Here is a 13,450-nt window from a genome sequence, read left to right on the forward strand (position 1 = left end):
AATTACGTGTATTTCCCTGTTCCTTTCATATACATTATTTTAAAAATATTGGAAAAAATGATGTACTAAATTAGAAAGGAAATATAACAAAGGAAAAAAATTTTAAGATTGATTAGGAAATCAGCATGCTTCTCTGAACTGCAAATCTTAGTACTAAATATTGGGCACTTCTAAATTGTTTCTTTCCTATGGGGTTCCTGGGTAGCTAGAGTACAAAAACAATTCCTGTATAGCTACTATACAGTGACTGTATGCACGGTATAGCTCACTACTCTTTGGTGACATAATGAGTTGTTTGCTACTTCAAGTTACATAAGAACTTTAGATGGCTGTATAATTTGAAATAATTTTTAGTGTCAATTTTTATTATAGAAAGCAATTTGTGGGCCACCTGGGTGGCTCAGTTGGTTAAGCATCTGCCTTCAGCTCAGGTCATGATCTCAGGGTTCCGAGATCAAGCCCTGCATTGGACTGTCTGCTCAGTAGGGAGCCTTCTTCTCCTTCTCCCTCTGCTTCTACCCCAGTTCATGCTCTCTCTCTCTTTCTCAAATAAATAACATCTTTTTTTTTTAAAAGTAAGTTGTTCATTTTCTGTCTAGCACTGAGTTGTTTTCCAAATATCACAAGAACAATCTTCACTATAATAGGAATCCCTGGTGCTTTATATCTTCACAGTCCACTGGTAGTGCCAAGTACTGCATTTTTAACTTTATAATTCCCCTAAATTGGTTCAAAACAATGCAAAATAACAAACTACACAAGTACTACACTTTTAGTTTTAAAATTCCCTAAAATGGAGACAGAACATAAAGACTGCTAACTCTGGGAAACGAACAAGGGGTGGTAGAAGGGGAGGAGGGCGGGGGGTGGGAGTGAATGGGTGACGGGCACTGGGGGTATTCTGTATGTTAGTAAATTGAACACCAATAAAAAAAAAATAAAATAAAATAAAATTCCCTAAAATGGTTCAAAATAAGTGCAAAATAACAAACTACACAACTGAAATTACCTTTGTATGGCCAGAGATTTTAGCTGTTCTGGAAAATCAGTGGCAGTACAAATTATGCTCACATCATTTAACTCTTTATTATAAAAAGTATGGTTACTAACAGATATGGCAGAAAGTTTGTTAAAGTATATCAAAATACATTGGATTTATTCAACTGTGAATCATTTTTGCAAAACCACTTTAGGACCATTTTCCTTTTAAGTCATTAATACCTTACAATGTGCTGAAATAAAATTTTTTTGTTGTTTTAGGGATGTGTTTCAGGTATTACTATTTTCTACCATAATTTATGACAGTTCAAATAAAAAAACATAAAGCACTACAAAGTACGTGGCATATTATTCTTTTAATCCACTCTAAGTTCCTTTGTGCTTCTGAAGCAGCAGTTTGGGTTTAGCAAACTATTTTCTTCCTGAAATATGCTTGACTTTTAGTGGTGAGCTACAGTCGGCTCCTGCCAGCTTGCACGAGCAAAATGTTAAATTCTCAGGAATTTCATGAACTAGTTGTTAAACCCAGCCATTATTAAAAATTAAAGTTCAAAAGCTTACAACTGAATGCATTATATTTAAAACAAAGATATTAAATAAATACTCAAAACTTGCCACTTCTGAGCCATTTTAGTACACTCTATCATGTACTCTTGAGGCTATATAGTATATCATGCCTCTATGGTGGATACACACTGCATAACGATGAGCTATTGCACGTCTCTTCCAGCTCCCAGTTTAGTGACATCACCTTGGCAGCGTGAAATCAGTAACAGTGAGAGTCTTGACACGAGGCAAATTAGCAAATACTCACAGTCAAGATGTTCAGGTGTTTGGTCTGTTTTCCTCCAGCAAGCCGGACATGAAACATTGGCACACATACCACTGGAGATACTGGGTAGGCCAAAACATGGGATCAAAAGTATTCCCACCTCTTTATTTATTTGTTTTTTTAAGATTTTATTTATTTATTCATGAGAGACGCAGAGATAGATAGAGGCAGAGGGAGAAGCAGGCTCCATGCACGGAGCCCGATGTGGGACTCGATCCTGAGTCTCCAGGATCACATCCTGGGCCGAAGGCGGCGCTAAACCCCTGAGCCACCCGGGCTGCCCTTCCCACCTCTTTAGAGTTGCCAGATAAAAGACAACATATCCCATTAAATTCGAATTTTAGACAAGGAGGAAATTTTTAGTATACCTATCACTCATGTAGTATGTGGGTATAAGTATTTTATTTTAAAATTTTATTTATTTATTTGAGAGAGAGAGCACGAGGTAGGGGTGGGGTGGGGAGGGGCAGAGAGAGAGAGGGAGAAGCAGACTCCTCCCTGGGCAGGGAGCCCGGCGTGGGGCTCAATCCCAGGACGCTGGGATCATGACCTGAGCCAAAGGCAGACACTTAACTGACTGAGCCACTCAGATGTCCCTAAAAGTAGTTTTTAAGTATAAGCAGGCACCAAATATTTCAGGAGATATGCGTATATTTAAAAATTATTATTTGTTTGAAATTCACATTTAGGTGGGCATTCCATATTTTTATTTGTGCAATCTGACAATCCTACACCGACTCTCTCTCTCTCTCTCTCTTTTTTAAGATTTTATTTACTTATTCATGATAGACCTAGAGAGAGAGGAGGGAGAGAGGGGGGCAGAGACACAGGCAGAGGGAGAAGCAGGCTCCATGCAGGGAGCCCGACGCGGGACTCGATTCCCGGACTCCAGGACCACGCCCTGGGCGGAAGGCGGGCGCTAAACCGCTGAGCCACCCAGGGATGCCCCGACTGTCTCATTCTAAAGGATTCTTTTCCATGGAGTCACCATGCTTTACCCTTCATGACCCACCATCGTCAGCACTGCTAGCCGATGGAGCTGTGGGAGGGCACTGGCTAAGAACTAGCCTATCAGTTGGCCTCGTGTGAAAGTTTTGTCCAATTGGGATACAAAGTGACTAGTTAGATATTGTCTTTTTCAGATGTGAAACCAAGATTCAGGAGAGAGTCAGGCAGTTGGCAGTGGCAGTAACAGGTAGACAAGCGGTGGTGCCAGAGGACAGGTAGCAGAGACCTTGAATAAAAAGCAGCTTACCTGTTCCACAGAGTGGAAGATGAGGAAGTAGACTGTCTCCTGCAAGGCCTCCACAAGCAAAGACAGTGGTGACTCAGAGGCGAAGCAAATTAGAATCACCTGGCAGGCTTTCAAAAATACCGATGTTCTGTACACTCGGCAAATCAATTATTTCACAATCTCCGGCAATGGGACTCAGACTACAGTTGTTTTTGTTTTGTTTTATTTTTTAAAGCTCCTTTGATGGTTCCATTGTACAGCTAAGTTTACATTTCATGAGAGCAAAAATTTTCTTCAGCTTCTAGAGGCAAGGTGCTACCCAGGTTACTCACTGCATTCTGAATGACCTTCAGCTCTAAACTGCACTCTGGTCACCTGAAAGCCTGGCGGGGTTGCAGTACCCGTCTTTCCAGTGCAGTCTTGCTTTGAATTGACATTCTCTGCCTTTAAAAAATGTCTGTCTACAGTCTTACAATATCTAAAATTCATTCAATATTCTATATTTTCATAAGAGGCTTTTATTAATTCAGTTAATCTGTGTTAGTTTCTGTCTATGTAACCCAAAGAGCTCTTCCAACACAGTAAAAAACCCACAAGGAACCCTTTAGTTCCTTGGCACTTCCACTTGCCTTTTCTTCTCATTTTCAATCTTTGGACTTGTGGTCCTTAACCTAGGCCCCCTGCAGACCTCCTGCATCAGCACTGCCTGGAATGCAAATTCTCCAGCCCCAGAAACTCCAGCGGGGGTGGGGGATGGTGGGGATGGTGGTGATGGTGGTGGTGGTGTGTGTGCCCAAGATCAGTGTTTTAACAAGCCCTGCTGGTGACTCTGAAGCACTTCACAGTTTGGGGACCTTTGCTCTAGAGGCAGCCACTAATTCGGGGCGAACTCTGGGTCCTAGCTTCTCCTCTTTGAGGTTGTCGTGTTGTGGTTGTTGTTTTTCGTTTGCAAAATAAGAAAACCAGAAGTGCTTGCTAAAAGCTCTTCCAGCAGCCAAGTTTTATAATTGTGTGAGATGTGACTTGGAAATTAGAACATCTGATGTATAAGGATATATAAGGAGAACTCCTAAAGCCATAGCACATTTATTGACTTTTCCTAGATGATCAGGCTAAAATATATCCTACATTACCTTCTGTACATTACCCAGAACTACCAAAAGATATTTGTCTTGTCCTAAGTCCTCTACTTGGAATCTACAATTGGGGACTGAATGTGCCCTGGAAATCAAGACTGAAGCGCTTGGAAGTTTTTACTCCTTCTTTTGTTTTGGTGGGTGGGGTGGGGGCTATTGTTCTTTAATAAATGAGGCACTGATTTGATGAATCCTTGCCCAGACATGAACTTGAAAACCATTTCCAAAAGGTTAGTATTTTTTTTCTCACCTTGGAAATACTTGTTAAGCTTAAAATTTGGGGATCCCAGGAAATGCTCAGAAGAAGCCTTATTTCCTTTCATTAGTAAAAAAACAAAAACAAACAAACAAACAAAAAAAACAGCTCCTCTCTAGAGAGCCATTCCCCACTCTTTTACCAAATAAAGGCTCCAGGAAATGGTGGGAACTGACTAGAAGCCAGACTCACCTTGTACCTCAGATGCCCGCCCCCTCCCCCCATTTCCCATAATGTAGACAGGCAAGCAGAAGTCTATCTCAGATTGAGCACACTGCTGGATCAGATGGGTTTCCCTGCTGCTCCCAGTTCCCCATTGGGTCACCACTAGCTGCATGTTTCCCCACTCATTATTAAATAGTCCATCTAACTGGATAATGTTCTTTCTCCAACAGAGCCAGGGACAAAACGGGTGACTCAGGCTTCTCTCTCTGAGTCAACAAGATTTCCAGCTCAACAAGACTGTCCCGTGAGGACATATAAATGCTTTCTTTGAAAGGTTAGGGAGATCTTCAAAGAAATTCATACCACAGGAAATCAATCCACCAAAGTGCTTACTAACTAGAGCTCTACCCGAGAGTCCTATGGGATAGCATTAAAGGGTGGAGAGCCCTTCACAGAGGGGATTTCCTCCTGTATGCTCCCCACCTCAAAGAGCTTGGTCTCTGTTTCTTCAGATAAATTTCAATGATCAAGCAAATGGCCGCTAAGCAAAGGGAGCGGCCACAAACCCTGGATCCATTCTCATCCCCACTGTGTAATTTACTCGACTGAGTCATCTGGTCTGAAGGAACCCCAGGGACTTGGCTGATGATGGTGGGTTCAGCTCACAATGCAGGGACAGGAAGGATTCTTGTTGCTCTCCAGCTTTTCCTCCTCAGCCGGTTTGTGTCCTCGTTGGCTTCTCAGAACTTTCACCAGCATGACCTGTTGGCATACCTGTTCTGGAAGCATGAAATACGTACATGCATATCTCTCATGGACAGCTTTTACTCTTTGGAGGAGAAATTAGGAGAGAAAATCTTTTCTGGATATTATGGATTGAATTGTATCCTCCCCACTCGCTCCAAATTTCTGTGTTGATATCTTAACAGCCCCGACTCCAGCACCTCTGAATGGGACCTTACATGCAAATACCATTGTTGGCAGTTAAGATCAGGTCACACTGCCCCATGAGGATGGGCTCCTAATCCAACATGACTGATGATCTTATAAAAAAAACACCGTGTGAAGAGACAGAGACACACAGAGAGAAGAATACTGCCTACACAGAAGGTGTGGATCAGATTCTGCCTTGGAGCCCTCAGGAGGAACCTGCAGGTCTCAGACTTCTAGACTCCAGAACTGAGTGCATTGTCCATTGTTTAAGCCATCAAGTTCGTAGTACTTTGTAACAGCTGCCCAGCAAACTAATACAGACTTGAGTATTGGTCAATGAGGTACTGTTACCTTAGATACCTAAAAATGTGGAGATGGCTTCAGAACTGGGTAATGGGTAGAGACTGGAAGGGTTTGCAGTGCTTGGTAGAGAAAGCCTTGGTTGCCTTGAGGAAACCATCAGTAGAAATAGGAACATTAAAAGCATTTCTGGTGGAGGCTCAGATAGATGTGGGAAACATGTTTTTGGAAACTGATGGAAAGGTGATCCACTTTATAAAGTGGCAGAGAATTCAGCTGACTTGTGTTCTTCTATTGGGTGGAAGGTAGAACTCCATGGAAAGAACTTGGATATTTAATTGAGGAACTTTCTAAGCAGAGTGTTGAATCCATGGCCTGTTTTCTCCTTGCTGCTTCTTGTAAAATGCAAGGGGAAAAAAGTAAACTGAAAAAGGAATCTTTAAGCATAAAGGAAAGAGAACTTGAAGATTTGGAAAATTGTTGGCCTGTCTATATTGCAACAAATGAGAAAGTGCTCTAGAGGGAACACCAAGAGATTAGACATAGGACCTTGTGGACCTCATCATCCATCTCTGCAGACACTCTGCAAGTGTGGACTGAAGAGGGGCAGAGACTGCAAGAAATGAAGGGAGGGTGGGGATCCCTGGGTAGCTCAGAGGTTTGGCGCCTCCTTTGGCCCAGGGCGCGACCCTGGAGTCACGGGATCAAGACCCGCATTGGGGTCCCGGCATGGAGCCTGCTTCTCCCTCTGCCTGTGTCTCTGCCTCTCTCTCTCTCTCTCTCTCTCTCTCTCAGTGTGTCTATCATAAATAAATAAATAAATCTTTTTAAAAAAAAGGAAGGGAGGCTTTTGGATTTCTGGGATGTTCTAGGCAAGAAACTGGACAATACAGCTATTTCACAGTGAACATGTGTTATTCTTCTTTAAGAAAAGGGAACTACCCCTGAAACTAATAATATACTAGATGCTAACCAAATTGAATTTAAATTAAAAAGTTTTAAAAGAAAAGAAATAAAGGAATAAAAAGGAGAGGGGAAGAATGTCCTTGCAGAGACCAGCTCCCCTGTAGTTCCAGAGGGCAGGGCCACATCCTGGTTCCAGGAGGCTATTGCCAACCCAGTGCACCTGGAGGACAGCATCCATCCAAAGAAAATTATTCTCAAGTCTCACAATCTAATGCACTTTGCTGTGCTAGGTTTCCAACTTGCTTGGGATCCATGACACTTTTTTCCATTTCTTCTTCTTTTTTTTTTAAGTTTTTATTTTAATTCCAGACAGTTTCAGGTGTGTAATATAGTGATTCAACACTTCCATACATCACGCAGTGCTCATCAAAACCAGGACACTCCTAATTTCCATCACCTATATCACTCATCCCTCCCACCCCTCTGTCTCTGGTAACTGATCCAGCAATTGCACTTCTCACTCTTTACCCAAAGAATATAAGAACACCAATTCAAAGGGATACACACATTCTTATGTTTATAGCAGCATTATTTACAATAGCTAAGATATGGAACCAGCCCAAGTCCCCATTGATTGATGAATGGGTAAGGAAGATGTAATATTTATATATATATAAATATATAATATTCAGCCATAAAAAGAATGAAATCTTGCCTCATTTTTCCTTTTCAATTTTTCCATTTAAAAAATTATTTAAAATTTGTTTTGTATTAACAAATTGTTACAATTTTTAATTGTTGAAATTCCAAATATATTCAAAAGTAGAGAGAATAATATAATGAAGCTCCATGTATCCATCACCTAGCTTTTGAAATGATCAACACATGGCCTATCTTACAGGTTTGTTTTGTTTTGTTTTTTAAAGCGTGGGAGGAAGGGAGTGGGAGAAGCAGAGGAAGAGAGAGAATATTGACCAGGCTCCATACCCAGCGCCCAGCATGGAGTATAGAGCCTGAATAGGGCTGGATGCAGGGCTCAATCTCACAACCCCAAGGTCAGGACCTGAGCCAAAATCAAGAGTTGGATGCTTAACTGAGCCACCTAGGTACCCCCAATCTTACAGTTTTTTAAACACAATACTTTGTTCAAAAGAGACAGCCCTCATTGTATTGTGTGTGAACGAGTGTGTATGGCTGTGTCTGTTTGGCCGGAGAGGGGTATGGTGCCTAAAGCACTGAATTTCAAGATGCTACTTCCTTTCAAAGAGAATAATGAGCATTTGTATATGGATAATAGGGGAGCAAAGTAAAATTTCTCTCCAGTTGAGGGAGCTTGCTATAGAATGCTAGGTGAGACAGAGAACATGGCCAGAATTCCCCAAATACAAATTGAAACACAGGCACAGATATTGGTAAATACTCGTAAATGTAATCCCCCAAATTCTCCCTTTTGGAATGGGATTGTCTGTCCTATGCCTGCTTCATCTTCAAATTTTTTTAAAGATTTTATTTATTCATGAGAGAGAAAGAGAGGCAGAGACACAGGCAGAGGGAGAAGCGGTCTCCATGCCGGGAGCCCGGCGAGAGACTCGATCCCAGGACTCCGGGATCACGCCCTGGGCCGAAGGCAGGTACTAAACCACTGAGCCACCCGGGGATCCCCATTATCTTCAAATTTTGCAAGCAGACAACTTGTTTGGTTTTATAGATTCCCAGACAGAGAAGAATGTTTCCTAGGACAGCTCATACCCTGGATATCATCCATACCTGATTTAGAAGAAACTTTGACTTAAAGTTGATGCTGAAATGGATTAAGACTTGAGAACATGGGGATGGAGTGGCTGTATTTTGCATGTGAGAAGGACAGGAGTTTTGGGAACCAAGGGACAAACTGTTACAAATTGATATCTTAACCCTCCAGCACTTCCAAATGTGACTTTATTTGCAAATAGGGTCATTGCCGATGCAGTGAATTAAGGTCAGATCATAGTGGAGAAGAGTGGGTCTCTAGTCTCATGTAACTAGAATCCTTATAAAAGAACACCATGTAAAGAGACAGATATACACACCAGGAGAATGCCATCTGAACATGAAGGCAAAAACTAAAATGAAGTGTCTACAAACCAAGAAACACCAAAGATTTCCAGAAAATCCCAAGAAGCTAGGAGACAAGCATGGAACAGATTCTCCTGCACTTCCCTGTGATGGAAAACAAAACAAAACAAAAAACCAAAAAACAAAACCTTGCTGAAAGCTTGGATCTTGGACTTCTAGAGGTGGAAGACCATACATTTCTATTGCTTAAACTCCCATTTCTGGTACTTTGTGACGGCAGCCCTAGCAAAGAAATACATTTATTTTTTATTTTTTTACTTTTCTTTTTAAAGAAATACATTTAAATAGCCATACACTGTTTTATTCCTATGAAGTTAAGAACCCCATTATCATATTTATGGGTTCTTTCCTCCTCTGTCTCAGGGCCCACTAGAATAATATGAGCCACAACCACCATAACAAGTTGCCTACGTGGATCACTCAGAGAGGGTGTGGACTGGTGGTCACTGTTGCAAAGACTCCATTTAATGTTTGGTCCTATGAAGTGTCCTTTTGGGTTGGTCAAAAAGTACGGGGTAAGGAGAATTGGGTTGGTACATCCCCATGCTTTAGATGATAAGTGTGCTTGTTTCTCTTTAGGAGGCCTGTGGCCAGGAACAACCTGTAACATTGAACAGTGGACATTATTAACTCTCCAAGCAACATGCTCCGTGCCAGGTGACCCTGGTGACCCTGGTGATGAAACTGAACCTGGTCAGTAGACTTGAACTCTCTCTTTTTTTTTAAATTTATTTATGATAGTCACACAGAGAGAGCCAGAGGGAGAAAGCAGGCTCCATGCACCGGGAGCCCGATGTGGGATCACACCCTGGGCCAAAGGCAGGCGCCAAACCGCTGCACCACCCAGGGATCCCTGGACTCTCCTTTTAAGGCAGACCTGAACAACAGCCCCTCCGAGGGGGCCGGCTAGCATGCAGTACTCCAAGTGTGCCAGAAGGTGTCGCTTCCACAACCAGCATTTGCAGGAGTTTAGAACAGAATCCAGGTCTTTAAATCCACAACAAAGCGTTTTTCCAAGATGGTAGCTGCCCGGGAGACCTTAGCTTCATCTGGTCCCAGGAACTCGGCTAGACAGCTGTCAAATTATTCTAAAAACCTGTGAACTCAACCCAAGATCTAGAAAAGAATTGCTACAATTCTAAAATAGAAAACAACCACTTCCTGCAAGATAGAAGGTGCAGAGCAGTGAATCCAAGGTGATCTATGGGAAGATACAACACAAGGAGAGGGAGCCCCCCCCCCAGCCAGTTACTAGAAAGTGACAGAGCAGCAGAGCAAAATCCGAACTGTCAGAGCAGCTCCCCTGAGGATGGCCCTGCCTGAAAGGCGCTCAAGTGGCGAAGCAGGTCAGAATCCTGGTGGGACAGCGTGGTCTCAGGATCTCTGGGGTCACAGGAAGACTGGGGGTTCTTGAGTGCTGCAGAGTTCCCAGGCACCCACCCAGGGAAGCCGGCTGCCATCAGCGAGCCCATAGCTGGGCTTTCAGCTTGGGCTTGCCATAAAGCATGAACCACGGCACCTTCTGGCAACTGCTCTCCAAAGCAGGGGCCCAGCAAGTGGCAGAACCACAGCGATACCTCCCGACCTGCCCCCAGGAGGAGGGGCACAGGTGCACGCCACGGGGTCCCCACGATTTACTGAATGGAACCAGGGTCACGTGCCTAAGACATAACCCCTCAGTCACAGCCTAGGCGAGCACAGAGGGTAGACGGAACCCAGGGAGACAGGACGGACTGACTGCTTTTCCCTGAGGGAGCACTGAGCAGTGGGGCCCTGAGCTTTAGGCTCCAGGGCTGGAGACTGGGAGGCCCCCGGGCTCACTCTCATCCTCTAAAGCAGTGCAGGAAGCTTTCAGGGAACAAAAGCCACAGAGAGCAATTCTGTGTGGCCCCTGGCAAGGGCGGTGCAGTTCTGCCCTGGGCAAAGATAACCTGAGAATCAGGGCAATAGGCCCCTCTCCCTGAAGACAGCAAGAACTCTGAACTAAGACCAAGTCTGGGGATCATTGACAACTGCAAAACTCCAGTGCTAGGGAAAACAGTACACAGAGTTCTCAGATTTTTCCCTGTAATTCTTTACCTTTTACATTTTAATTTTTGGTCTCTCTTTCCTTTTAAACTAAATTCTTATGTTTATCAACTCCTTTTTTTTTAGGGGGGGTCTTTTGTAACTTTCATTTTTACGGTTACATTCTATCATTTCATATTTCATTTTATTTTTGGAGACATACGGTTTTCTTTCTTTATAATTTTGGGATGTAGTTCCTTCTAACAAACAGACCAAAATACACCCAAAATCTAGTGTATGGTGCTGTTCTCTTCATCTATCTAAATGCTGTCTTTTTTTTTTCTAATTTTCATTTTTACAGTTACGTTCTATCCTTTCATTGTTTTTAATTTTATTTTCATACATCGATAAGTCTTTCTTTTTTTTACAATGTTGGGATCTAGTTTTCTAACAGAACAAAATACACACAGGATCCAGTGTGTTCCTCTTTCTGCTCACCGGTCTGATTACATTCTCTTTTTTAAAAATCTTAATTATTATTATTATTTTTTGCTTTTTTTCTTTTTTTTGGTTTCGAGTCTCTTCTGATTTGTTTACTGTATATTTCTCCAAGGTCATTGTTGCCATTTTAATACTTTGCTCTCTCGTTGATCTATTCTTCTCTAGACAGAATGACAAGATGGAAAACCCATCTCAAAAAAGAGAACAAGAGGCAGTACTGACTGCCAGGGACCTAATCAGTGTGGATATAAATGTCAGAACTAGAGTTCAGAATAACAATTATGAAGATACTAAGTTGGGCTTGAAAACAGCAGAGAGGACGTGAGATAATCCCTTTTTGGAGAAATAAAAGAACTACAATCTCATCAAGTCAAAAATCAAAAAGACTATTAATGAGATGCAATCAAATGGAGGCTCTAACTGTTAGGATAAATGAAGAAGAACAGAGAATCAGTGATATAAAGGACAAAATGATGGAGAATAAAGAACCTGAGAAAAAGAGAGAGAAACAACTACTGGATCACAAGGGGAGAATCTGAGAGATAACCTTGACCATAAAGCAAAAGCACATTAGAATAATTGGGGTCTCAGAAGAAGAGGAAAGAGATGAGGGGCAGAAGGTATATTGGAGCAAATTAAATCAGAGAACTTCCCTAATATGGGGAAGGAAGCAGGTGTTCAAGTCCAGGAGGCACAGAGAAACCCCCGCAAATCATTAAAACTAGGTCAGCACCTTGACGTTTAATAGTGAAGCTTGCAAATCTCAGAACCAAAAAGAAAATCCTGAAAGCAGCTCAGGACAAGTCTATAATCTACGTAGAAACATTAGACTGGCCGCAGACCTATCCCCAGACACCTGGCAGGCCAGAAAGGACTGTCATGATATATTCAGGGTGCTAAATGAGAAAAATACGCAGCCAAGAATACTTTGTCTAGCAGGGTTGTCATTCAAAATAGAAGGAGAGAGAAAGGGCTTCCAGGACCAACAGAATCTAAGAGAGTTTGTGATCATGATACTAGCCCTGCAAGACACATTAAAGGGGATCCCTTAAGTGATCCCAAGAGAGCCCAAACCAACACAGATCAGAAAGGAACAGAGACAATCCACAGAAACAGTGACTTTACAGGCAATCCAATTCTCTAAATTTCTCCTTTTGATTGTTACTCTGAATGTAAGTGGGCTCAATGCCCCAGTCAAAAGACACAGCGTATCAGATTAGATTAACAAGCAAGACCCATCAATATGCTGTCTGTAAGAGACTCATTTTAGACCCAAAAACACCTCTGGGTGGAAAATGAGGGCATGGCAAACCATTTGTTATGCTAATTGGCATCAAAAGAACACTGGGGTGGCAGTCCTTATATCAGACAGATTAGATTTTAAACCAAAGACAGTAATAAGAGATCATACTTAAAGGTCTATCCAGCAAGAAGATCTAACAATTGTAAATATGTATGCCCCTAACATGGGAGCAGCCAATTAAATAAACCAACTAAAAACAAAACTCAACACATCGACAATAATACAGCAATAGTAGGAGACCTTAACACCCCACTCACTGCAATAGTAGACTTAACACCCCACTCTTCATCTAAGCAGAAGATCAACAAGGAAATAAGGGCTTTGAATGATGCACTGGACCAGATGGACCTCACAGATATATTCAGAGCATTCCATCCAAAAGCAACAGAATACACGTTTTTCACAAGTGCACATGGAACATTCTCGAGAACAGATCACATACTGGGTCACAAATCAGGTCTCAACTGGTACCAAAAGACTAGGCTCATTCCCTGCATGTTTTCAGACCACAATGCTTTGAAACTGGAACTCAATCACAATAGGAAATTTGGAAAGAACTCAAATACATGGAGGCTAAAGAGCATCCTACCAATGAATGAATGGGTCAACCAGGAAATTAAAGAAAAATTTTAAAAATTCATGGAAACAAATGAAAATGAAAACAGAACTCTTCCAAACTCTTGGGATGCAGCGAAGGCAGTCCTCAGAGGGGAGTCTATAGCAATACAAGCCTTTCTCAAGAAACAAGAAAGATCACAATACA

General features: G+C 42.1%; 1 long non-coding RNA gene across 1 annotated transcript; it reads left to right on the forward strand.

Annotated features, from left to right (window-relative positions):
• Nucleotides 1-5,424: 5,424 nt before the first annotated feature.
• On the forward strand, nucleotides 5,425-13,095 carry LOC111098739. The gene is made up of 3 exons (XR_005369348.1): nucleotides 5,425-5,896; nucleotides 9,456-9,569; nucleotides 11,550-13,095. It is a non-coding gene; the product is annotated as an uncharacterized LOC111098739 (long non-coding RNA).
• Nucleotides 13,096-13,450: the final 355 nt, after the last annotated feature.

Source organism: Canis lupus, chromosome 14 (assembly GCF_011100685.1).
Source record: "Canis lupus familiaris isolate Mischka breed German Shepherd chromosome 14, alternate assembly UU_Cfam_GSD_1.0, whole genome shotgun sequence".
Lineage (NCBI taxonomy): Eukaryota > Metazoa > Chordata > Mammalia > Carnivora > Canidae > Canis > Canis lupus.